The sequence below is a fragment of the Miniopterus schreibersii genome, assembly GCF_964146895.1.
Source record: "Miniopterus schreibersii genome assembly, chromosome: 18".
NCBI lineage: Eukaryota > Metazoa > Chordata > Mammalia > Chiroptera > Miniopteridae > Miniopterus > Miniopterus schreibersii.
In genome coordinates, this window is record NC_138121.1 from 19577130 (window position 1) to 19602974 (window position 25845).

Genomic DNA, 25845 nt, shown 5'->3' on the forward strand with positions numbered 1-25845 from the left:
ACCATAGGCTCCCTTTGAGTAGGTTAGCGCTCCAGTATTTTGGAGTGTAAGAGTGTGGATTACTATTAGTTTAGTCTTAGAATAGATTTATCCATTGGAATGAAATTGGTTAGGTGACTAGGGAAAAAAGATCTGTACCAATGTTGATATTCTATGATCCTAGCCTCTTTTGGAAAGTAATTCATAGATTGGATTCCTGTGCCTTAGGACTTTATAGCAGACACAAGAGATGAACACCTGAGAGTTCACCCGGAGCACCTAATATCAATTAGGGTGGTTGTGCTGCTGCTTTGAGCAACATCAGCAAGTGGAAAACAAGACTTGTTCTATGTTGGTCTGTTGCCATAGTCTGCGTGTATAATGTTTGTAGGGAAAGGCTCAGACCTCTGTCTGTGGTGGTGGGAGCAGGAAGGGAGAGCCCGGGCATGGACCGTGGCGCAAGCAGTGCTCATAAAACCCCTGATCGCTCTCTCCCGGTCCTGATTAAGTTGAGTGTTGATGGATTGATTAAGGTCCCTTCTAAACTTCTAGAACATCTGCTGCAGCCAATTGTTAGTCTCATAAACATTATGAAGTAATAGACAACAGAAAAGTTAAACTCTTCTTATTTTATATTTTGTGAAGAGCAGCCGAATTTTACGTTTTCTGCCTCCTGCCTCTAAAACAGCATTAAATGCTATGTCGAAAAGGGCTTTCACTCATTTGACACCATTCTTAGGATACAATACAGAGTCATTTATCAGTAGGTCAAGGTCAATAAATATTAAAAGTTCTACTCCTCCTTACCTGATACAGCCACTAACTGACAGCATTGACGCGGTGTGGGGGAAGGAGAGAGGCTTTTAAAGGAGGTGAATGCCGTTCAGACCCCGTGTCTGCCACTTACTAAATGTAGGGCCTTGTAGAGTTGGTCGTCCTGAGTCTCGGTTTTCTCACCTGTAAAATAAGGATACTAACACATAATTTATAGTGTTGTTATACTGACACATAGGCAGTAAGTAGTTAATGGTATAGAATGCAGGATTTGTTGTAGGGACTTGACCTCAGACAATTGAGAGATCATGTTAAAAAGTGTGTGCGCAGTTATTGCTTCTGTGTTGAAGGCTGCAGCTTGAAGCCAGCAGGATCGGCATTTAGGAAACATGGGCAAGAAACGGGAGGGTCAGCACAAACTGGAACTGCATGGATGGCCTGAAGCCCTCGAAGATGAAAAGGAGCCCGCATGGGTCTCTCACTGCTTCCGAGTCTCCAGCTTTAATGAGGCGGGTGACCTATAGGGTCAGCTGGCTTCCTTCAGCACAGAGCAAAAGAGGCACCTAGCCCAGGATTGCGAGCAACTGAAGGAGATGTGACAGTAACTGGAGGAGCTGTGTCCTGCTTTTTATAAAATGTTTTTTGTGGCTCACATGTATCTAGAACTATATAGGAAAGAGGATTCTGCCAAACACAGGTCAGTGAGCTAAGCTGACATCGAACAAAGCCACCATAGTATCTATTGTTATTAAAAATTCTTTAGGGAAGTTCTCTTACTGTGATACCTTGAATGCAGCTACCACTTCAATTTCTCGTGATACTGCGAGCTCACGCGGTGAAATTGTCTCCTCTTCAATATATCTCTGTATCAGTGGTTCTCAACCAAGGCGATTTTGCCCCCAGGCAATGTCTGAAGACATCTGGAGCTGTCATGACGGGGGAGAGTGCTAATGGCATCTGGTGGTCAGGGATGCTAAATGTCCTATGATGCACAGAACAGCCCTCACACCACGAAGAATTATTCAGCTCTAAGTGTCAATAGTGCTAAGATTGAGAAACCTTATCCCTATGGTTTCTTTTTTTAAAAAAATATTTTAAAATGGATTTTCTTTTTAAGAGGGAGAGGGGGAGAGAGAGAGAAACAATGATATGAGAGCAGAACATCGATCAGCTGCCTCGTGCATGGCCCCCCAGCCACCAAGGATTGAGCCCCAGTAGAACCAGCACAGGACAACCCCAACCAACTAAGCCACACAACTAGGCCACATCGGCCAGGGCAGTCCCTGTGGTTCCTGAGGAAGAAATACTTCTTGCCTCAAGTCAATTCCTTTACCTTTTCTTTTTGTTCAGATCACTCCCAACCCTTCAAGAACCCCATTCACTCACTTCTCCTTGCATTTTACCTCACAGGCTTAACTGAATAAACAGATTAAAACAATCACATTTGCTTTCCCCTTAGATCTCACAAATTACCATGCACTTACTACCTCTTTTTTTTATTAGCAAACTCTCTAATTGAATGATCCATGTTGATTACTCATATCCTTTATACCTTTAGCTGCCTGGTGCCTCTTACCAAAAGTTTTCTCTTTTAACTTAGTAATAAGCTTATTCTGGCCAAATGTGTGGATGTTGTTGGGTTTTTTTAAATTTATTTATTTTTCAGTTGCTGGGTTTTTTTATTTATAAAAAATAAAAATGTTTTTTATTTATAAAAAAGTATTGGCTGTCTTAGTAACACCATAGTATACATGGTAAAAAATATATATGACAACATGAATGAATGTGTGGATGTTTTAAAAGCAAAATTAATTGACTTTCCAGTCAACTTCATTTCCTATATGCACTGTCTTTAAATTCTCTCTCTTATCCCTGACTGAAATCATCATGTTGAACTTCTATCCCCAATATTGTAACAGAACTTCTCTAGCCAACATCTCCAAGGCTTTCCAGGTTGCTAAATCCCAGTTCTCAGCCCGCCTCCTCACCTCCTCAGCTGCACCTGGCACTTCTGACCCCCCTTCCGCTGAAACACTTTCTTCACTTGGGTTAGCAGGACTCCACGCTCTCCTGTTTTTCTCCAGCTACCCCCCTCCTCTGCAGGTCCTCCTCTTCTCCTGTACCTCTTAACTTTGGAGGCTCCCATGACTCAGTGTTTGAACTTTTTCTTTTGTATCAATAGTCCCTTCCTAATGACCATCTTTCAGTCTCAGTGCTTTAGATATTATCTGTATTTGATGACCCTAAATTTATAGCTGTTGACCAGACCTAGATGCTGATCTTTGGACTCTTATATTAAATTATTTTCCCCCAAAGTCTCCACTTGCTCTTTAAGTGGAAATATCAATCTATTCTGTTAAAAACTAGCTCCTGGTATTTTCTTGTAAACTTACCTCAGGAGATGTCAACTGCATCCTTCCAGTTATCCACAACCAATGCTTTGGAATAATCCTCAACGAGTCTCTCTCACAAAGAGTAATCAATCAGAAAATACCATCAGTTCTGCCCTCCATGCATACCCAGAATCCAACTACTTTTCATCACCTATAGTGCTGGACCACCATGTATACTTCCTGACCAATGCACCGTTATTTCTCACCTAGATTGCTCCAGTCCTCCAACTGTGTTCCCCTTCGCTCATGTTTAACCTCTGCAGCACTGACAAAGGTTCTCCAGCTATACCTTTGGCCTTCTCTCCAGAGCACGCTTTCATAACAGTGAATCTCCTAATTTAGCATCTTTTACAATCTGGACCGTCTGGGAGTTTCCCAAATCAAGTCCTGGTCCCTTTTTGCTTAATGATTATTTCTTCAAGTTGTCTTTTTCCTCTAGCATTTTAGTGTAAGCGGCAAGAAGGAACCAGGCTGAGTCTTCAGTGCTTCACCTGGAAATCTCCTCAGCTAAATATTCAAATTCATCACTTATGAGCTCTGTCTCTCACACAGTAGCTGGTCACAATTCAGTGAGGCGCTCTGCTACTATATAACAAGGATTGCCTTTCTTCCATTTTCCAATAATATGTTTCTCATTTCCTTATGAGCCCCCGAGCAGAAACTTTAATGTTTGTATTTCTGCCAATATTCTGTTTATGACAACATACATATCCTCTAAGATGATACAGGCTTCCTCTGTCACACTTCTCACTTCTTTCTGAGCTCTTACCAGCATTGTTTTCAATGTTCATATTTCTGCCAATAGTCTATTTAAAACAATCTAGGCTTTATCTATCATGTGCTTCAAAATACTTCCAGCCTTTGTCCATTAGCAATTCCAAAGCCACTTCCACATTTTTGGGTATTTGTTACAGCAAATCTTTATTAGTTTCCCGTGGCTTCTATAACAAATTACCACAAACTCGGTGGCTTTAAACAACAGAAATTTATTTTCATGTAGTTCTGGAGTCCAGAAGCCAGAAATCGATATTACTGGGTCAAAATCAAGGTGTCAGCAAAACCCTAGGAGATAATACTTTTCTTGTCTCTTCCAGCTCTTAATGGATATGAGCATTCCTTGGTTTGTGGCTGCATCCCTACAGTCCTCAAGGCCAGGATCTTCAAATCTCTCTCTGCTTTATTTTTACATTGCTGTGTGTAAAATCTCCTTCTGCCTCCCTTTTCTTTTGGATAAGGTCAATTAGCAGACAGAGACAATCTATGATATCTCCCAACCCAGCTTTTAAAAACTCCTCTACCCATTGTTTCAGTGGAGTTGAGATCAGACTGCTCTTTCTTCCCTGTTGCAATAGCTTTGAATAAAGTCCTCCTTACCTGTTCAACTTTGGTGCAATTTTTGCTTTGATAATAGTTTCATGCACTAACCATCACCATTTAATCATTTCCATCAAGACTGTCCAAGATGAATGTAAAAGTGTGATTACTTTTAGAGAAAATTATTAAATAATTCTTCATTTTCATTCCCCCTAAATTATAGCATGTTTATGCTTAGAAAAGCACAAGAGAATGTGACTCTTGAACTCCTCTTGTTGGATATGTCGTCTTTCATCATCTCATTTTTGTAAATTCCCTGATCAATACTCCAGTTATGCTTATTTTTTTCTCATTTGAAGCTTAAATGATAATTTTAAAAAAAGATAAAAATATTTTTGTTAATTCTCATCCGAGGATGTTTTTTTTCCATTGAGTTTTAGAGAGAGTGGAAAGGAGGAAGGGGGAGAGAGAGGGGGAGAGAAACGTCGATGTGAGAGAGACACATCAATTGGTTGCCTCCTGCACACGCCCCGACTGGGGCAGGGATTGAACCTGCAACCCAGGTATATGCCCTTGACCAGGAATTGAATCCGAGACCCTTTGGTGCGCAGCTGACGTTCTAACCACTGACCATACTGGCCAGGGTGATAAAGATTTTTTAAAACTCATGAATTAATGAGGGAATTAAGTAGACATAGATGTTTAACAGGTTCAAAAGAAAATCTTGGCTTCTCCACAGTGGGAAAAGGAGGTCAAGTGACTTTTTGGACAGGGAAGATTTGTATTTCTATGGATAAGAATGATCTTTCATTGCTATCAGTTATTTATAATTTACAGAAATGTAGCACAGCTGCCAGAGAATCATAATAGATAACATGGAGACATGTGATAGACAATGCAAAGTTTCCCCTTGCAGCATAAATTTTTCCCTACAGAGCCTTGATTCAGTTTTTACTATTGACGCTGAGTTGCAGGATGAAAGTGTTAGAGACCATAAAAATTTCTCAGGGTTTGGATAACTGCTTTATTCACATTAAGAAAGGAATATAAGGTTAGAGTATTTTCAATAGAAGCCATCAATGAGCCTAAGAAAAGATTTAGTGAAAGGACTGTTATATCAAAGAATGAAGTTCAGAATCTCAAGATGGAAGGAGCTTCAGCTTTTGTGCCACTGATAGGTAAAGATGAAGAAAGTGTCAGTTTGACCAGAGTGCACGAGATTTTTATATTTGAAATAGAATTGGCCTGATGGGTAACTCACGAGCCCTTTGAACCTGTGAAGTGTGATTCTGCTAAGGACAAAGATAACTGAGCCAGACATCCCTGGATGAATCTGTAAGAGCTTGGGCAGGAGGCTTGCTCAAAAGGGAAATTCAGTGGGCATGACATGAAAGGGTATTAAACTGCCTGGTGGGTTCATCATGACCCCAAAAGTCCTCAATGCCAAGTTTCATCAGCCCTGGGTGATCTTTGCTCTTAGTGTGCTGTGTGGTGTCCTATGGCATAAAGTATTGTTAAATGTCCTCACATTTTAGGGACAACGGGAACAATATGCAAATTAACCATGGGTAATGTTCCTGGCAATCTACAATTATGGGCATTTAAAATTTTTAGATGCAAATTAAACCCAAAGTTCCTTGTAAATAGTGCCAATTTGCCTCCAAATAACATGTTGCAGAGATAGAATAATTTACCATAAATGCCTGCACCAGCAACAGTAGCTGGCATGTATCTAGATGCTATTCAATAAGTGTGTGTGGTATTGACTGACTGGAAAAGCATCCAAGAAGAGTCTTCATTTTTCTATGATAAAAAAAAATCTGATGCTCAGTTATTAAAAAAGAAGCGGCTGACTTCAAGCAGAGTGATGGTGTGGCACTGTGCTATCCATACGCTTACTAACTATACTTTCATTTTCCTTCGTGTTCTTATGTGTGAATGATATTTACACCCTCTCTTTATCACCAGGGCACCAAAACACAGAATCCAGGAACACATTGGCAGTGTAAGTGTAAATAAACACACACGTTTCATGAAAAAACGACACACACACACCTAAAAAACGCAGCCTTGGGAAACCTCTTTGCACATTGGAGGTGGAGGGTTACCTAGAATCTCAGTCTCCAGGTGTGTTTGCAGTTATATGTATAATGAGTCTTGTTTGCTAGGAAAGTAATAGGCTTATTGAGTCGAGCAACATGGAAATAAAATATACTGAACCCCGTGATTACAGAAGCTCTCTATTAACTACTGCCCTTGTGGACTGAGGGGTTTCAAAGTTGGTGCTCACTCTGCGGCGCTTTCTGCTCTCTCTTCCTCCCCCTGCGTGTCAGTAGCTTGTGGAAAGCCGACCAGGAGAAATGTTGAAAGAGAATATTTTAAACGTGCAACCGATTATTGACCAGAAATGGAACCAAAGCGAATGAACAAATTCTTCAGAAAATAGGAATACCTTAAGGTACGTTTTGAGCACCAGATTGGAAAATTATATACCAAGCTATGCTCCTGGTCTTCTCTGGGTTATAACTTTTGTTTTCTTTGAAATAATATATTGTAATTTACTTTCAAAAATTGCTAAAACACACACAAAACCCTTTTATTTTCGTTAAAATGGACATTTATTATTTCCATGAGAAACAAAAGTTACAAAGAGTCTTTGAAATCTGTGCTGGTATCATTTCCAATCTTGTTTTTATGATACATTTACATATTATGTTGTAAATATTTTATATGTGATATATATATAAATATTAATGTATTTTTAAATTTATTGGTGTACTCTTTTTTCATTTAATATTTATATATTTTGCAGTGTCATGAAAAAAATCTTTCAATGTAGTGTTTTAGAATTATGGTTTAATTCTAAATTATACATACATATATGGAATATATATATAAATACAGAATATGTTTATATAATTGAAATATACATACATACGCATATATATACACACAATCGTGTTGTACAAATATAATCACTCTTTCCATCTGTTAATAGGCATTTAGTTTGATTTAAGCATTTTTTATTAAGAGTAAATATTACATAGAATGAACAAACATTATGTTATTTTTCTTCAATATACAGTTACTTTTCACTTTTTCAAATACATAATGCTTTTCAGATAGTCACCTGAACTTTTACATTCATAAAGCATGCATTCTACTGTGATTTATTCTTAAGCGACCAAAACTTCTCAAACATTTTCTGAACAAGTAATCTATTGACCTATTGTCATCTCAAAAGAAACCAGTAATACTCCCACATACTCTATTATTTTCATTTTCAAAAAATTTTGTTTGTTTTCATGTTCAAAAATTTTATTTTGTTCGTTAGATTCCACATATGAATGAGATCATCTGGTCCTTGTCTTTCTCTGCTGGGCTTATTTCCTTAGCATCATACTCTCTAGGTCCATCCCTGCTGTAGCAAAGTGTAAGATTTCCTTCTATTTTAAGACCGAGTATATTCCATTGTGCAAATTTCCCACAGCTTCTGTACCCACTCATCTACTGATGGGCACTTGGGCTGCTTCCGAATCTTGGCTATTGTAAATAATCCTTCAGCGAACATAGTGGTGCGTAGATTCTTTGGAATTAGTGATTTGGGTTTCTTCAGATACATTCCCAGAAGTGGGATTGCTGGGTCATAAGGAAGTTCTATTTTCTATTATTTTCGATTTTTGTTAATCATACCCCCATGTAGACCATTTGGAACTTATCATTTAACTATTATTTAAAAATTAAATTCATTGCATTATTTTTCTCAAGTTTTTATAAGTTTGATACATATCTCAGGTATGTGCCTCTTCAGTATTTGCTAGAAAGCATAAGAGCATGGCAGCAAGGACAGTTGTTCTACTTATTACGGGACCTTTAGGACAGCATGTCATGGAAGGTAGAGAACACAGTAATCTGAACTCTGATTTCTAAGCCAAACTTCATTCTGTTAGAGAGAAAGCTCCTGTACACAGCAAAAAATGTATTCGATCAGTCAGCAGCAGAGCTGAAATGTAACATATAGATCAGCTACTTGAGGCAGCTCTTTGTTAGCCTTCCCTGTTAAGCGGTGGTAATATGGGACATCAGCTGTTGAGAAGTCTCTAGACCACTTTAGTATCCCCATTCCTGTGTTAAACGACTCATTCTAAATACAGGATTGCCTTCTATATAGTTGAGTAAGAAAAAAACACACAAGAGCTTTTTATAGTTGGGAAGTCTATCCTCGCGGGAAGTCTCCAGTTCCCTGAAATTTGTAAGAAGTAACATTTAAATTCTTGGGGAACGTCCTCTTTTCCACATAGAACATTGAATTTAATGAGCCAGTAGTCTTGTTTTGGAAATAAAGGAATATCGCCCCCTTTCAAGGCTTCTGCAGAAACTGCTTTCCTATATTTCCACATCTTACGAAAATCCAGACCTGGGATTCAGATAGGACTGTTCCTTCCCTGGACGATCAGAATTTCGTGGCCTTTTATAACCCTGGAAGTTCTTTGCTTCCTTCCTGAAGGCAGCACTCTTGTGTGGCAGACCTCATGTTGGTGATAGACAGGCACCTTTAAAGACTTACTTGACATATTTGACAGGGAAATCATATCCACTGTTTGGCTGACAGAGGGGGGAAAGTCACTCTGGCAGGAAAATGACATGTATTTTGATCAGAGGGCTTTGCATTTGATCTCTGCATGTATCTCCTTGCATCTGAAGAGGGGCAAGTGTATGATGAGAATGATGGAAAATCACAGGTCCCAGGGTTGTAGATACTTCCCTTCAGTTAGTAGTAAACTTAATTTTTACTGACAATTAAAATGATGTAAGCATAAAGAGGTAAATCCCCAGATAAGAAACATAGCTCTTTCATAGACCACCGTGGTGTCCAGCTGGGCCCCAGGTAACTCTGTGGTGTTGAGGAACAGAGTTCTTTTCCTCCTATAATTAGTAATATTGATAGTGTATTTAAAATTTTAATGCAATTGCGGGTTTCAGGATTCGAGGAGCACAGATGGTCTTCCATACCAGGAAGAGAGGTTTCCAATATCCCTATAGTATAGATACACCACCAAACTTAATTGAGGAACTTGGAAAATGCAAAAGAATTTCAACATAAACCTGATATCTAACATAGAAGAACTGCCTTTGTCTGCCAAAGAAATTAGGTGAGGTCATCTTAAATTCTTAACAAAAAGATATTCTTGTGGGTGAAGCCAGAGAGAAAGTCTGTTCTCAAAAAGAACAAAGGCCGCACAATACTATTTAGTTCCCTTTGTCTAGGGGAATATTTGAATTTATCCCGTGGAATTTTCTCTTATCCAATATGAAGAATTATAATAAAATATCCAAGTAGGAAAACTGAGTCCAGCTATCCTTAAGTTTAATTATCTTTTGCCTTAACAACAAGTAAATTAACATCATACTAGACGCTATGTCAGTTTGAGTTTTAAAAAGCAGCCTGAAAGGTTCTGTAATTGAAGAAGTCTGTGCAAGGGCACTTTTCTTCAGTCTCTCTCACTGTGAAAAACAAATCTAGAAGAATATTGTACAACATCCAGAATTCCCCAAAATTTCCTTAACAAGTAGTTTGCAATCATCATCCAAGAAGAAAGATATATTTTCAATGTGCTGTCCATGGAGAGTTTCGTGAAAAAAATAAAGTAGTTGAATTTTATTCTATTCAATTTTTAATTTTAAATGATATTTCAATTTAGTATTAAAAAATTAAAAGTGTTACTTTGAGTATGGTATCCTCAAATGGTGGTGCTATTTGGTAGAGAATAGACTTAGTACAGGGACCATGTTTATTAATCAACTACTATTTTGATAATCGTTAAATGAGTAATATCAAGTTTATTCACTGGATCCCAAAACAGTTACTTATTGATAAAAAAATAAACAAATGAAATGCTATGGGAACATGCTTGGAAAACATAATATAATTTGAGTTGGAAGATACGTTAGAAATTAATAAACTAGTTCCACTAGAACTTCTATGCTGATGGAAATTTTCTGTAATACAGCGGCTCTTGAGAACTTGAAATGAGCGTAGTAGGACTGAGGAAGTGAATTTTACTTTTACTAATATAAATTTAAACTTAAATAGCTGCCATATTAGAGAACATAGCTATAGACTGTGAAAACAAAGACATTAAAAGAAGGGTGCGATTCTGAGATGTTTAGAGGAGTATTTACAAATTGTCATTATAAATGCCCAAGTGCATTAATGAGAGCACAAATAAGGCTGACAAATGATGACATTCTTCATTTTTAAAACATCTCCTTAGCACAGGATCTGTGTGGTATTTCGTAATTATCAGATCTCAGACTATCAACCAGGAAACATATACTATACAAACATTTTAAGTCATAGAAATTATTGATATGGTATCAATGCCTCTCTCAATGTCCCTTTTCCAATTCTGGTTTATTGTGTTTGGACCATGTTAATGTCAGAATCTTTTCCTTGTTCTTTGAACCCTGTGTGTCTGACAAAGAGGCTATCACACAGTGGGTGTAATTAGATATATACCGAATAGTCTGAAGTGTATTTGTTGTGTGCACACTGCCTAGTCTATAGTTCTTGAAAGCAAGCACCTCACTATGTCTCCAGCGTCCTGCACAGGGAATGGTACAGAGCAGAGAGCAGTAAATGCTTGTGAGCTGACTGCCAGACTTCGCCTCTGTTTACTGCTCTAATTCTTATCAAGAAAAGCTAAATGGAAATTATATGTAGAACATGAACACACATACACACACACACACACACCTTAGTGTGAGCGAGAAAAGTTCCGTGTGAATCTCTCCCCTCTGTTGACTTCCTGTCTTAGACTTCTGCATGTTAAATGCTAAATTTATTGCTAAGAGCTATGAATCTTATACACTTGGAAGAGAAATGAATTTTCTGGAATGAATACATAAAACCTATAAGGAAATGCATGTATTTTAAAATGTTATGTGACTTGCAAGTTGTCTTCGCTTAAAGGCAGCCTTGCCCTTCATTAAACTGACCACGTCTGCAACAGCAGGGAAGCCGGCATCTGCTTGCTCATTTCTCTTGGTACTTGGCGTACTCCTCATTTGAAAGGGCTTGCTTTCTTCGTGATATTTTTGCGGTGGGCGTATGGACTGGCAGAACTCTCAGAAAGAGGTCGCTGGCTTCAGCCTTGTGGACATGAGCAGCAAAGACAGCCAAGTACGTTGAGATGTGCAAAGGGGGTGTTGGTTGTATCAGGGCTCTAGTTATCTGGGGTACTGACATGTGTGCCAAGCAAAACCCTCGTAGGCCCTCCTAGAGTCTTGGGGAACATTCCTAATTAGAACATTCCCTGAAATAATGTGACAACTTTCTTGTGAAAAGGAAGACAGCGTGTTGAGATGATGCTGAAATTTCCTTTGGGGTTGCACTTATTTTTACCAAATTGAATGTTGGTTAGTTTTCTCACAATAATTAATTGAAGAATTAATTTGTTGTATATGGTTCTTCTGTGTGCTGAATGCGATCCAGTGTGGTTTATATTAAAGAGAATACCAATAGTTCATCCTTTACTAAGAATCTAAGGTGTTGTCTTGTGTTTTATGTGTTTGGTGGTCATAGAAAGCATCGGTAGTCTTTGGATCACTTGCTCTGGGAGAAGCCCGCTCTTGCGCCGTGAAGGCGTTCATTCAGGCAGCCCTGTGAGACATCCATGAGGTGAGCAACTGCGACTTCCTTCAAACGACCAGTATTAACTTGCCATTACTGAGTTAGTGACTCACCTTAGTGAGTCAGTTTGGAATGGATTCTGCAGCCCTATAAGCCTTCATATTATTATAGTTCTGGCCAACATGTCAGCTGCAACCTCATGAGAGACCCGGTGTTAGAAGTACCCATTCAGGTTGTCCTGAATCCCTTACTCACGGAAACTGTAGGCTTCCCCCTTCTTGTTTTATTGAAGTAACTGGCATTGGATTTGTTTTCTTGCCGCAAAAATTTGAAAAATTGGAAAAAATATGAAGCAGCTGTTTTCAGAAACTGGCCAATAGACAGTGAAGGCTTGTGATCCAGGGAAAGGGATAAGTCATGTGAGCCCTGCAACTGCTCTGGTTTCAGCCACCTGGAAAGCCTCTGTGGACCATGGCACTGGAAAGGACAACCCAGGCAGGGTACAACATTCTCATGGAGTTGAGAAGACAGAGATGAAAGTTTGGGGAGAATGAAGTAGGTGCAATTGTAGGGCAGAGTACTAGAAAAGAGGGAGTTATGCAGATAATGAATCATCAGTATTGTCTTATAAGGTACAAAACACCATAGGGGTTATATGCGTTACTAACACTAGACGTCAAAAATGAAAAGGCAATGTGAAAAAATTCCTGTTTATTTACAAGTGTAATGATTCATGCCCTGATAAAGAAGCAGCAGCAATATGATTGCTTATGGTGGCCAAGTGTAATTGATGTGGTTGCTTCATGGTAGTAAGGAAATCTCCAAAAATGTTTCCAATATATTTACTAAAAAAACCCTCACCCATGTATAAGTTTACCCATGCAGTTCAAACCTATGTTGTTCAAGGGCCAACTGTATGTCTTTCTCTGACTGATCTCACTTAGCATAATGCCCGCAAGATCTATCCGTGTTCCTGCAAGTGGCTGGAAATCTTGCTTGTGTGAGCAGCGTCCACCCAGCTCCTTCTGTGACTGGTCTTCGTACTGTGTCCTGCTGCCTGCTGTTTGTATTTCCCCTGCCTAAGGTGGACAGGATATGTCCATTTTTGTCCAAGGGCCCTTCAGAGTTATTTAATTAATTTATTTAATAAGATTCAAAAATCTTTTCAGAGTTGCCCAGCAACGTGGCGCTCACTCGGCTCTCCACTGAGCTGGGGAAGGGAGGTGACAAGGGCAGGAAGAAGCTGGCCCATATCAAAGGTCCTTTCCCATTTGATCAGCAACAGCTTGTTAAGAGCCACTAATTTTTGAGGAAAGATGACTATGAATTGGAAATCCTTTCTTAAGGATCTCTCCAGGAAGAGAAAATCCATTTTGATAAGAAGCCTGTACTTGTAACTACTAAACTGAAATATTTGGTGAGAGTTCTGTATGTGATATTTTCCTCGGTGATTTGTAAAACCACAACAGGTATTTAATGCGTTTCAATCATTCCGGCCACTTTCCCACAAGCTACGTGGAGAATAATGAATCAGGCAAGTCTGCTGGGCCCGGCTCTCATTTTGGAGTGAGCTTCAGGATGAGATTGGTATTGGAAACCGAGAGGGAGGAGTGGAAATGACAGTTTCTTGAATAGGCTGATCCGAGGTGTGTATATTGCACATATGCAGTCAAGTGTTAAATTATTAGATTTCCCCAGACTGTGTAAACATGAAGGAAAAGGTCTTTATGTGGTAGTGATGACGTTGCAGTGTCTCATTTTGTGAGATAATAGGCTCATGGGGTTGACTCTGATGGTTTCAAGCACTTCTCCATTTGCAGGAACCCCTTGGCTCCCCAGCTTTCTGTTGATCAGAGAATGGCAGGTTCAGGCCCCTGGGTGGTAGCTCCTTGTCCAGCCACTAAGTGGGGTTGTCCAAAACCCACCTTGTTACCTTTACCCCTGGGGCAGCAGCTCCTGCTTCCAGGCACAGAAGTCACAGAGGTGTTCTTTCATCTGTTTTTGTTCACCCCACCCCCTGCCTTTTGTTTTCCAAAGTACCTTATTTAAGGAACCCTTTCCATTCCTACTTCCATCCCCCTAGGCAGAAGTGACTTTGCACCTGGACTATTACATGGATGCACACACACAACTGGTGTGTGTGTGTGTCTGTGTGTGTGTGGTCCCCATCTAGCCTCTTGTGAGAATAGACTCTTATCTTAAATCCCGTTTGCTTTCCCTGCAACTACTTACGATAATTATCAAAGTGCTACAATTAAATAAACTGCCCTGGAAATATGAAGACCTGTTCAAAGCAACTCAAAACATTTAAGGAAAAAAACCTAAATGATAGAGATAATCACTGTTAATATAGATTTTACAAAAGGTGCTCTTTGCCTAGTTTGGTCCACCCCGTGGAGCCATATCTCACTCCGTAATAGATAACATCCACTATGTATTTTAAAATTTTGAATGAGATTTTTTTAACCCAATATTTTATGCTGATGTTAAAATAATTTTTTGGAGTTTCTGAACCTTCTTACAATAATAATCATAGTAAGAGAATAATCATGTAGGGAATTTACTTGAAATCTGTGTATACCCAAAGTTAACTTGAATACTTAAAAGGAATAGATTTGCTTATATTAAAGTCTTTACTCATACATAATTTGCTTCATGAAATGCTGATCCTTTGCCTGTTAGCTCAGGGAACATTTCAGTTTGCTTGGCCCAGCCCTTGTCTTTCCTCCTAAATACTCTCGACTCACTGTGCCTGCGTCAATAGGCAGGGAGCCTGGCTGCGGTGGACTCAGATGGAGGGTTTATCCCACACTGGGCAGCTCTGCCACTCTCCCTGCAACTGCACTAGCCGAAGGCTGCTGCTTTGTTACCACACTGTAATCACAACTATGTAGAATGGATTTGGTGGAGAAACTTTACTTAACCTAAATGGAGAGTTGATTTAAAGCTATCACAGCCTTGGATTAGTTGAATCACTGGGATTAGTTGGATCACTGGGATGCAGTTCACAGTTGTTGTTGTGTGTGTTGTTTTTTTTAATAATAGCCATCAGTGATGTGGTTTGGCTTTGAGAGATGTGTTTAGATTTCTAAGTTCTTGCCTGAGACACATGGGGCTTAAGGGTCAAGATTTACAGGGTGCAGAATCTCTGCCTTTTATTCTTTACTTTCAGGAAAGAAGATTCGCATACCTGTGCCTCTGAATCTTCCCCAGGTAAAGTTTTTCCTTGACACCTTCTCTGCCCATCTCTTTTTCCCTAAAGAGCAAGGTGGAGAGTCACTTAGTCTCAATTCCTTAAAACTGAGGAAAACATAAAGCACAGGTGTTAACCTAAAATTAAAAAACAACAACACCCTGAAATGTCAGGCAACAAGCATTTATTTGGGATCAAAGAATTGCAATTTGGGAACACAGATTTCGGCAGAAAGCCAAGCAGTGTCCTGGTTGCAGGTGAAAGCAAGGGGTTTTATGAGAAAAGGGAAAAGAATAATTCCATAAAAAGAAGAGACGAATTCCTGGTGTTTTTGACAAGCTGAACTGCTCTTGGCTGTACTGATTGGTTACTGATTTTTCCAAAACCTTCAGTCCTTGTGGCCAGGGCGTGTGCCTTCTTGCAGACTTAACAAACAATCGTTTATCAATCAGTCATGGTTTAGCCCAGGTCAGAGGTCTGACCCAGTGCAACGTTTCAAGGAGCAATGCAGTTCTTCTGGATTGACCGCTCTGGTTCCGTTTTGAGATGGCTGCATTTATGCAGGAAGGGAAGCATTTTCTCAGAGGTGGAGGGCATACCCTTGAAGAGTGAGGGAGTGCTGTTCTGGCTCAATGTGCACTGGGAGACTTTTTTTTTCTACCCAGCTTTTCCTCAAATTCTCCTTATTACTTAACAGTTAACCATGTTTCAGCTGATGGTGGTACCTCTAGGTCTCTTTTATACGCCTGCATCCTACGCCAAGCGTGGCAGAGCTATAGGTGGTCACGAATACCATTAACGTATTTTAATGCTTCAACTTTAGTCAGTAGGTTTTCCTTAAGGTTTACTCAAATCCGTCTGCTGAATTATTAAACAATTGTCGCAGGTCATAGATTAGAGATGTGCCAACCAGCATACATATCTGGGACTATATATATAATTTATACACTTTTAGGCTGACAAATCCTCCTGTTTTTTGGCCCTCTGTTGCCATTTTCAGAAGCTCCTGTTAATCTTTCTTATAAATAACATATTGCACTTAACACCATGTCTTTCTCCAAGTTATCCACGTAACACACCAGCGGTCGGGCTGTGAATGAGAAGCGAGTCTGAGTCATGAACCCATTCTTAGCCTGAGTTCCCAAAGCTCCCCAGGCTCTTCCATTATGTGTGTCTAAAGCCATTTCTCTTCCTCCCATGTTATATTTGTACTGCTTTTTTCTTTCTAAAGGGATTACATCCACCTCTGTTTCTATTAAACACCACTCTGCTTATCTTTCCTTTTCTCTGAATTGTCAAGGGTGCTTCTTTCTTCTTAATTCTGTGTCCTAGTCACATCTCTGTGGAGATTTATCTAAGACCTGCACTGAGGAAATGTCTTATTAAAATGTAAATAGATTCTCAACATTTTAAACACATTCACATCGTCCAAATTTAGCTATTTATGTGTTGGGTTCATGTTTCTGTTTCTTAAAAAAAGGATTTAAAAATCAAGGATGGCAACTTTAATTAAGTGGGGTTATTGCATGGCAGAGGGAGACATTTGGAAGATTATGTATAATTGTTCTTATGGGACAGTTATCTATGCAGTAGAATTCACATTTCACTTTATATTCATTTCCTCGCATTTTAAGGAAAAAAGACTTTTCTATTTGTTTGAAAATAAAAATGCTTTTAAGTTTTCCTGCCTGGTTGACAAGAGTGCTTTGTCCTTTCTGATTGTACCAAAGGACCGTGAACCTGCTCTGACGCATACAGGGTGGAAGTGGGCCTCCTGTCCCCAGCCTGCTCTTGTGGTGCGCTCTCCTGTTGATAGGGGTGAAGTCCTGGAAGCGGGAAATTGAGGCTTGGCTTCAGAAATATGGTTAGTAAAACTCCTCTTGTGGTTCAGATGACTGTTTCCAAGATAACACAAACTAAATCAAGTGATACGACTCAAAACATTGTAAGCGTTAATTAATGGCTATCTACAAAAAATAATTTGGGCTCTACAATGGTAAAGTATTAGTATAGTGATGGCTGCATATAATAAACATTTTATAGGAACTATTTTTATAGCCATCTTTCCCTCTCTCCAGTGCTCTCATTCCCGTTATCTACTGAGCTCATTTCATACTTCACTTGAATCTCCAGTTATCCAGGACCTGGCTTCCTCTGCTTTTGGAACCTGTGCAGAAGCTGGGTAGAGGCTCTAGAAGGGGCTGGCTGTAACCAAAGGTGAGGAAGCGGGGGCTGGCAAGCTGTCACCCAAGATAAAATGCAGGGAGCTCTGCAGATTAGAACCAGGCTATCGTCGGAGGTAGAGTGTGAAATAATTTACATATTTGGGTGTTCGCACACAATCACACACAGACACATGCACACACAACCAGCGAGTAAAGCAGAATATTCCCTGAAGGAAACAAGAGACAGAACATCCCAGAAGTCAACAAAGACATATGATGTGTTCACTCGTTTACTCATTTATTCCTTCATTCTTTCAATATTTAACTGAAATATTTATTCTTTCAGTTATGTAACTGGTACTCAGTGCTGTGCACTAAAGGACACATAATGGGAATAAAATGACCAAATATCTTTAAGAAACTAGATTCAATTTGGGCAACATTTCCATATGTACAAGATTAAATCATAATAAAAAAGCCAAAGGTATAATGTCTTCAGAATGCTAAAGGGCACTACTGGTTCAATGGAAAAAGCCCACTCATTACTGAAGGAGTTTTTTCTTCGGGGGTTAGCTTGCCTATAAAACATAAAAGGCAAACACATGGAGAAAGGCCACAGACGATGGTTCCTCTCAGGACCACGTCTAGAAAAATTCCCGGAACTGATTCTTTTAGGATCAATTCCTAGAGATATAGGGGAAGGCAGTGAAATAATGGAGTAACTTGTATGTTTGCTTCTTTCTGGCTGCCAGGGAAATGCAGCCAACTCGTGTGTGTTTGATATGTAAAATAAATGATTAAGAGTCGCAAAAGGGAAATAAAACATTAAATGGATTTCACTAGCTCACGGGAAATGAGCTTCTCAATTCCTGTTTACCAGCTACATCAGTTTGTTTCTCCAGACTTGCTGCAGCTCTGTATCCTATATAGATTGTTTATAGGTTAGCCGAGATGACCCTGATATGACAAAGGGATACACAAAGATGTGGATGTCAGCAGTGCATGAGTGCACATAACAGGAAAATGTTTGAGCTTTAAAGGCAGAAACACCAAACAGTGTATTAGAGTAAAATGTTTCCACTAGTTCAACGGAGAGAGTTTGATGGGTTGTTTTCCCAGACTAATGAAAAGATGGATGTTTTCTTTATGTGTTTGGGGTGGTTATAAATTGAGTATAATGTTCCCCAAAGGGGCATCCTTCTGAACATTATGTATTCCGTTCACACCAGGGACACTGATTTATAATTACTCTGATAGAATCCAGAACTGGGGCAAACGGATATTCACATCCCGTTTTCCTCCTGGGCACTGAGCGCATTGGGCACACGCCACCGCGTCAGCTACAGGGCGCAGGTGACTTTGTTTATTTCAGCTCGCTCGCGGTGGCTGCGCATTTCTGGGTCACTGCCAGCCCAGCGGCGCTCACGCGGACAGGGAATGACAGGGTTTATGTGCAGGGCGGCGGCCTCCCTGGGGGGGCCTTGGTCCGCTCGGGTGGCCAACTCTGAACGAAACCTGGGCTTCTACAGGTAGCATCCTAGTTAAGGAAACATGTGCTTGGGTTTGGACGTGCCGATATACCCAAGTACATTAAACTAAAACATACTGAACGGGCAACCTGAAAAGAACCCCCACACGATTCTGAACAGCAGGAGAAGTAATTAAAATGTCTCCTTTAGTTCCGAATTCTGTTTCCCATTTTATTGTGAGGGAGTCTATTAGCAGAAAAGATAAGATTTCAGATTCAGATTTTCCAAGCAACGTTAAGTACCTGTCGATCAGAGCATATCATCTGTGAGATGCTGTTCGCTGTTTTACCGAGTTCTAGGAGCGCAGACCTACTTATCTAAGTTGGCTACATTGAGCCTTGATGGCATTCAGATTGTTGACACATGATTTGTAAAAGGATTGAGTTTTCCTTAAACTGCAATATGAATTCTGAAATGGAAATCTAATCTTAAAAAGAGTGCAGAGCAATTTGCAAAAACATCTTAAAACACGGGTGTGGGGAATCTTGAAATACTGGGAAGAATACTTTTCCTGGTGCCAGGAGAAAACCCTGTAGCAAGAGCAGGGTCATCAGTAGCTGATTTGCTGAGCCTTACACAGGCGTCGTGACATGTTTAAGGTGATCCGAAGAGTAATATTTGCTTAAGGGTGCAAATGTCTATCTTTGTATTGAACTCTGAAGCGTGTGCTGGAATATAAAATAGCTATCTTATTTTTAGTCCTGGAAGGAGAATTAGGTATTTTTAGGTATTATTGATTCTAGCCTCTATGTTGATTTTATAAAGAAATAAAGGACCTGAGAGGCTGCTGCCTGTTGTCGCAGGGTCACTCAGGGCAAGTTGGCTCTTAAGATATTTAGAAACCAGTTATGGACACACACATGCGCACACAGAGATATATACATATACATGTGTGTATATTCACACATACAGTGGTGGGCAGAAGTAGGTTTACAGTTGAGAGTACATGAAACAGAGGTTATTCTTGTATTATTATTTATTGTATTATTTATTTGTATTACAATCGTTAACCCACTTACCACCCCTGTATGTATGTGTATGTAAGTGCACGTGTATATGTATATACATGTAGATGTATATGCAGTGCTCTGAATGGATTCCAATGCACTTTCTCTGCTCTAGCCCACAGACATTGTGCTGTTTTGGATAAGTGATCTTGCTCTGGGATGTCATCCAGTTGTGAGGAGCCTGCATTCATTCTCTGATATCTTCTAGGCTAACATCTGGATCTACTGAGAAAGAGAGTCGATACTATGTTTTCTCTGGGTGTGTAGACTTTCAAACATGTGAGGGAAGTCTGCTACGCTCTGGACACTCTCCTGGGTGCTGGGGACACCAGAGTGAAGAAAATGGGCGAAAGAGGGTGACGTCTGAGCAACAATTTGAAGAAGGCAAGGGAAAGAGGAAAGACTATTCCAGATAAAGAGAAGAGGAGGGTTGAGAATAAATGATGAAGTCAGAATCTTGTAGGTCATTGAAAGGGCATGGCCTATTTGTTCTCTGAGTCATTGGGGAATCCTTTTTAGGGCCTGGGACAGTGACATGGTCTGACCTGTTTTAAAAGAACCTGCCTATCCACTTGTTGAGAATAGATTCTAGGTGGCCAGTAAGAGGGGGAAGTAGGTAGAAAAGTTAGGAGGTTGTGACAGTAATTCTGGAAAGAGATGATGGTGCTAACTCTAAGGCATTAATGGAAGAGGTAGTGAGAAGGGGTCAGATTCTGTATGTATTTTGAAAAAGACAGCTAGTTGAGTTGCTAATGGATCGCATGTGGCTGTGACAGGAAAGAAGACAAGCTAGACACCAGGATTTATAGCGTTGAAACTGGAAGGATGGATATCTATTTACTAAAACGAGAAGCCTGTTGGAAGACCCAGGTTTGGAAGATTAGGTATTTGTTTGTTTGGGGGCTCATGCATTCAATTTTGGAAGCAGAAAGCTTGAGATGTCTATTTGCAATCCAAGTAGAAATGTCAAGTAGACAGCTAGAATGTTGGGTGGAAGTCGGGACTTGTCAGTGTACCTGTGAAATTGGGAAGCTATGAGATCGCCAAGGAGTGAATGTACATGTAGATATAGAAGATGTCCGTGGACAAAGCCTGGTGGATTGTCAGTGCTTGGAGGTCGGGGGAGATTGGGAAGAACCATAAAGGAAAGTGAAATGAGTGATCAGTGAGAAAGGAGGAAAACCAGGAAAGTGGGTTGACCTCGAAGGGAAGTGAAGAAAGTGTTTTGCAGGAACGACCCCCTGTGTCAAATATTGCTAAGTCAATGTGGAAGAAACCAAATTAAGATAGGAATGAGGGGGAAAAAGTGTTTTTATATTTTAATCTTTCACCAGCTGGGATGAGTTGCTGTTGCCTCTTTTGACTTTGCTAATCCTAGAATTTTTAGACTCTTTCTGTTCTCTTTTATTCCTTCTTACAAATGGAAATTCTTTTCTCTCTTGAATTACTTTGTCAAATACATCTAATAATGAGAAACTGAAGCTATCAATTTTTTATTTTCCAGTTACTTCCCCTAGAGCTACCATATGACTAGGTACATGAACTGTTTACAAGTTATCACATGTTAATTGTTACTTTCCTACTTCCAAACATGGCTTGCCATCTTTCCAGCCTGTAATGTAATTTTTCTGACTGCTTATGCTCTAAGCCAGTGCTACACTAAGATTTGTATTTTAAGGTTTTTAGTGGTGATCCCTTGAGAACCAATTGAATGCTAGGCAATCGCCAAATTCTAATGGCTAAAAGAGCAAGCATTTATTTATTTACTTATTTAATTATAAAATATATTTTTAAAGATTTTTAAATTGATTTTTAGAGAGAGAGGATGGGAGAGAGAGAGAAACATCTATGTGAGAGCTAAACATTGATTGGCTGCTCCTGTACACCCCCTACCTGGGATCGAGCCAACAGCCCGGGCATGTGCCCTGACCAGGAATCGAACTGGCCACTGAAGTGGAGGGTGCCCAACCACTGAGCCACATGGGCCAGGGCTATTTATTTATTTTAAGCATTTATTTTTCACTCACTCAAAATCCACTGCAAGTTTGGGAGGCTCCAGGTTGATTGTCTCCCTCGGCATAGCTCAACCTGGCACCTTCACAAACCCCGAGGACAGTGATGGCTATGTTACAAAGATTAGCACCAGCAGTTAAATTCTTCCACTAGGAATTTACAAGCCAACACTTCCGAAGCAAAAACACATGCCCGATTCCAATTTCTAAGGCTTGGAGGAGAAGAAGGCATCAGAGAATAGCAGTAAAGCCTGCCTCAGAAGCAAACTCCTTTTATTTTATTTTTATAATCACAAATCCTTGTAAAGCCATTGAATTTACTTCTTATGTTCTTGCATAATATTAACATGATTTTCTTAAAGAAAGTGTTTTGCCTCACTTCTGGTTCTGTCTGACTCTAAAGGCAGAACAGCTAGCGTGCTGTGAACAGGTAAGGGGTTTCAGTAAAACGTCAATAATCTTCTTAGAGATGGGAATGTACTAGGTTTTTATGGTTTGAACTCTGCCCTGAAGTAATTCATGCCAGTTGTTAGCAGAACCTAGAAGTAAAACTGCAGGGCCCCTCACCGAACGCCTGGCCTGTTACTGCGGCAACGCCTGTCTTTCCCAGGCCTCCCCTTTGTTGCTTTGCTTTACTTTTCACGAGCTTGCATTGCAGCAGCCTCTGATTTTAGCCGCCCAGACTACCTCGCCTCCCTCATCTCCTCAATAGTCTGCTGTCCTTTTGGTTATTCCAACAAAGACTAACTTGTGGGGTCTGTAAGCACTTCAGTGACAAATCCTGACACCATAAAGCAGCCGCATCACTGTCAAGGTGTGTATTTATACCTCGTTGGCCCAGTGTTCCCTGAAATCGGGTAATTTTGCTCTTAGTGAAATGTGTAGATCCAGGTGTTGGTCAAGGGAGCTCTCCCTTTGCCAGGAAAAGAGGAACTGGCAGGGGTGGCCAACCGCATTAAAAATCTGTATCCCATTTGATTTTATTCCTACTTGTACGTGTGTAGTACAGACAAGGAAAAATCATCACGAATAAAAGTGGCTTTGTTTTGGACAGGTCTGTAATTCTGAGAAAACAATAAGTTTTGCATGTATTTGCATGTTATTGATGTGTAGTGATGTGGTTTGGAAATTATTTCAGATTTGCCCTCATTTGCATGTCACACAGTAAATGGGTAATATGTATTCTCCCTACTTCACAAACAAATACATAGATACTGGAAAAAAAACCCCAGATTTGCTGATATTCATAGTTAACTATTGACAAAGCTGGAATTAAAACATGGGTTATCTGGTTTTCTTTTGTGCTATTTCCACAAGCAATTTCCTAGATAATACAAAGCGAGGAGTATTGTTTTGTTATCTGACCTGAAATTTGTTTTATCTCATTAAATGAATAGTTGTACTGAGCACAGCACTCGAGGCTGTTCAAGTGGTGCCTCTGGCTACCTGTGTGTCTGCAGCCCTTTAAGGTTCCTTTTGTGGACCTGCCCACGGGGCATCTGACAGTGATTCATCTGTAGGCTCCTCAGATATACTCCCAACATTAAAGAGGGTGATTCTTGTTAGAAGTAACTCTTTATGAGTTAGTAATTTTTGTATGTCATTTAATCTATTTGAAGTTTGACATAAAAATCAAATTCTTTTACAACCAAATATCACCTCTCATTTTTGTTCTGAGATGTTAAATCTTCCTTCATTTTATTTTTACCTGCCTAGCATGTAGATGTGCTCAGTAAATATTTCTTAAGTGACTGAATGCTCAAGATAGCTTTTCTTATAGTGAAGTCAAATTTTTAATTGTTCCTGATGGTAGGAAATGCGTTAGCACCTTGAATAGGGTTCTTGTTTCAGGATTTTACTCATCTGACTTTTTACATAGTTCAAGCATGCACTTTTCTCTTTTGTTTTCCTTTTATTGGTCATACTTGGAATTTTGGAACGAACTATTTGGTGAGATTGGACCAAAACACATTACTTAACTACACTAGAAGAATTGAATTACTATTTTTTGGGGGGTGGAGGAGAGAGCATTTATTGTAGAGGTAGGAGCCATCTGCTAAAAAGAACAATCTTTGAAATCTGGGTCAAGCCCAGCCGGGCGTGGCTCAGCCGTTGAGCATCAGCCTAAGATCCAGGAGATTGAGGTTTGATTCCCGGTCAGGGCACATGTTTCGGGCTCAGTCCCCAGCGGGGGGCATGCAGGAGGCAGCCGATCAATGACTCTCATCACTGATGTTTCTCTCTCTCTCCCTCTCCCTTCCTCTCTCTAAAATCAATAAAGACATATTAAAAAAATTAAAAAAGAAATCTGGGTCAATTTATTTTTAATTTTTCCACTAGGTAATTCTGTACTCTTGGGCAATTTGCTTCACTGTACTTATATTTCTTTATTAGATGCATGGAGGGAATTTCCACACAATATTTAATAATGCATAAGCAATATGTTTAATTTTATTTCCATTTCCATGGAAAAGTGTCATATATAGGCACACCTCATTTCCTTGTGCTTCCCTCTGTTGTACTTTGCAGATGTGCTTTTTACAAATGGAAGGTTTGTGGTAACCCTTTCATGGAGCAAGTCTATCGGCACCAGTTTTTCAACAGCATTTGCTCATTTTGCGGTTCTGGGTCACATTTTGGTAATTCTCGCAATATTTAAAACTTTTTCATTATTGTATTTGTTATGGCAATCTGTGACCAGTAATAGTGCACGAGGGTTCCCTTTTCTCCGCATCTTGGCCAACACTTGTCGTTTGTGGATTTATTGATGGCAGCCATTCTGACAGGTGTGAAATGATGTCTCATTGTGGTTTTTATTTGCATCTCTCTGATGATTAGTGACATTAAGAATCTTTTTATGTGTCTATTGGCCATCTGTTTGTCCTCTTTGGAGAAGTGTCTATTCAGGTCCTCTGCCCATTTTTAAATTGGATTGTGGTTTTTTTGCTTTTGGTGTTGAGTTGCATAAGTTCTTTATAAATTTTGGATATTAACCCTTTATCAGATGTATTATTGGCAAATATGTTCCACCATTTAGTGGGTTGCCTTTTCAATGGAACTGCCTTATGACCGAGCATTTCCACTTCTGGGAATATATCCAAAGAAACCCAAAACACTGATTCGAAAGAATCTGTGCACCCCTATGTTCACTGCAGCGTTATTTACAATAGCCAAGATTTGGAAGCAACCCAAGTGCCCATCAGTAGATGAGTGGATCAAAAAGCTGTGGGACATTTACACAATGGAATATACTCAGTTGTAAAAAAAAAAAAAAAGGAAGTCTTACCTTTTGGGACAACTTGGATGAAACTGGAGAGTATTATGCTAAGTGAAATAGGCCAGTCAGAGGAAGACAAATACCGTGTTATTTCACTTCTATGTGGAATCTAATCAATGAAATAAGCTAACAAACAAAATAGAAACAGACTCATGGATACAGAGAACAGATTGACAACTGTTGGAGAGGAGCGGAGTTGGGGGGCTGGGTGAAAAAGTAAAGGGACTGAAAAAACAACTCATAGACACAGACAACGGTGTGGTGGTTACCAGAGAGAAAAGCGGGTGGGGGAGGTAGAAGAGGGTATAAGGGAGATAAATAGTGATGGAGGGAGACTGACTTTGGGTGGTGAACGCAAAGCACAATATACAGATGATGTATTATAGAATTGCATATCTGAAACCTATTAATTTTAATTGGTTAATTTTATTAACCAATGGTACCCCAGTAAATTCAGTAAAAGTTAAAAAAAGAATTATTTTATGATATAAGTCCTTTCTCGAGGAATCAGAATGCTCAATGGAACTGATAAATATCCACTGGTAGCCTGATGGGTCTGTTTAAGAGAT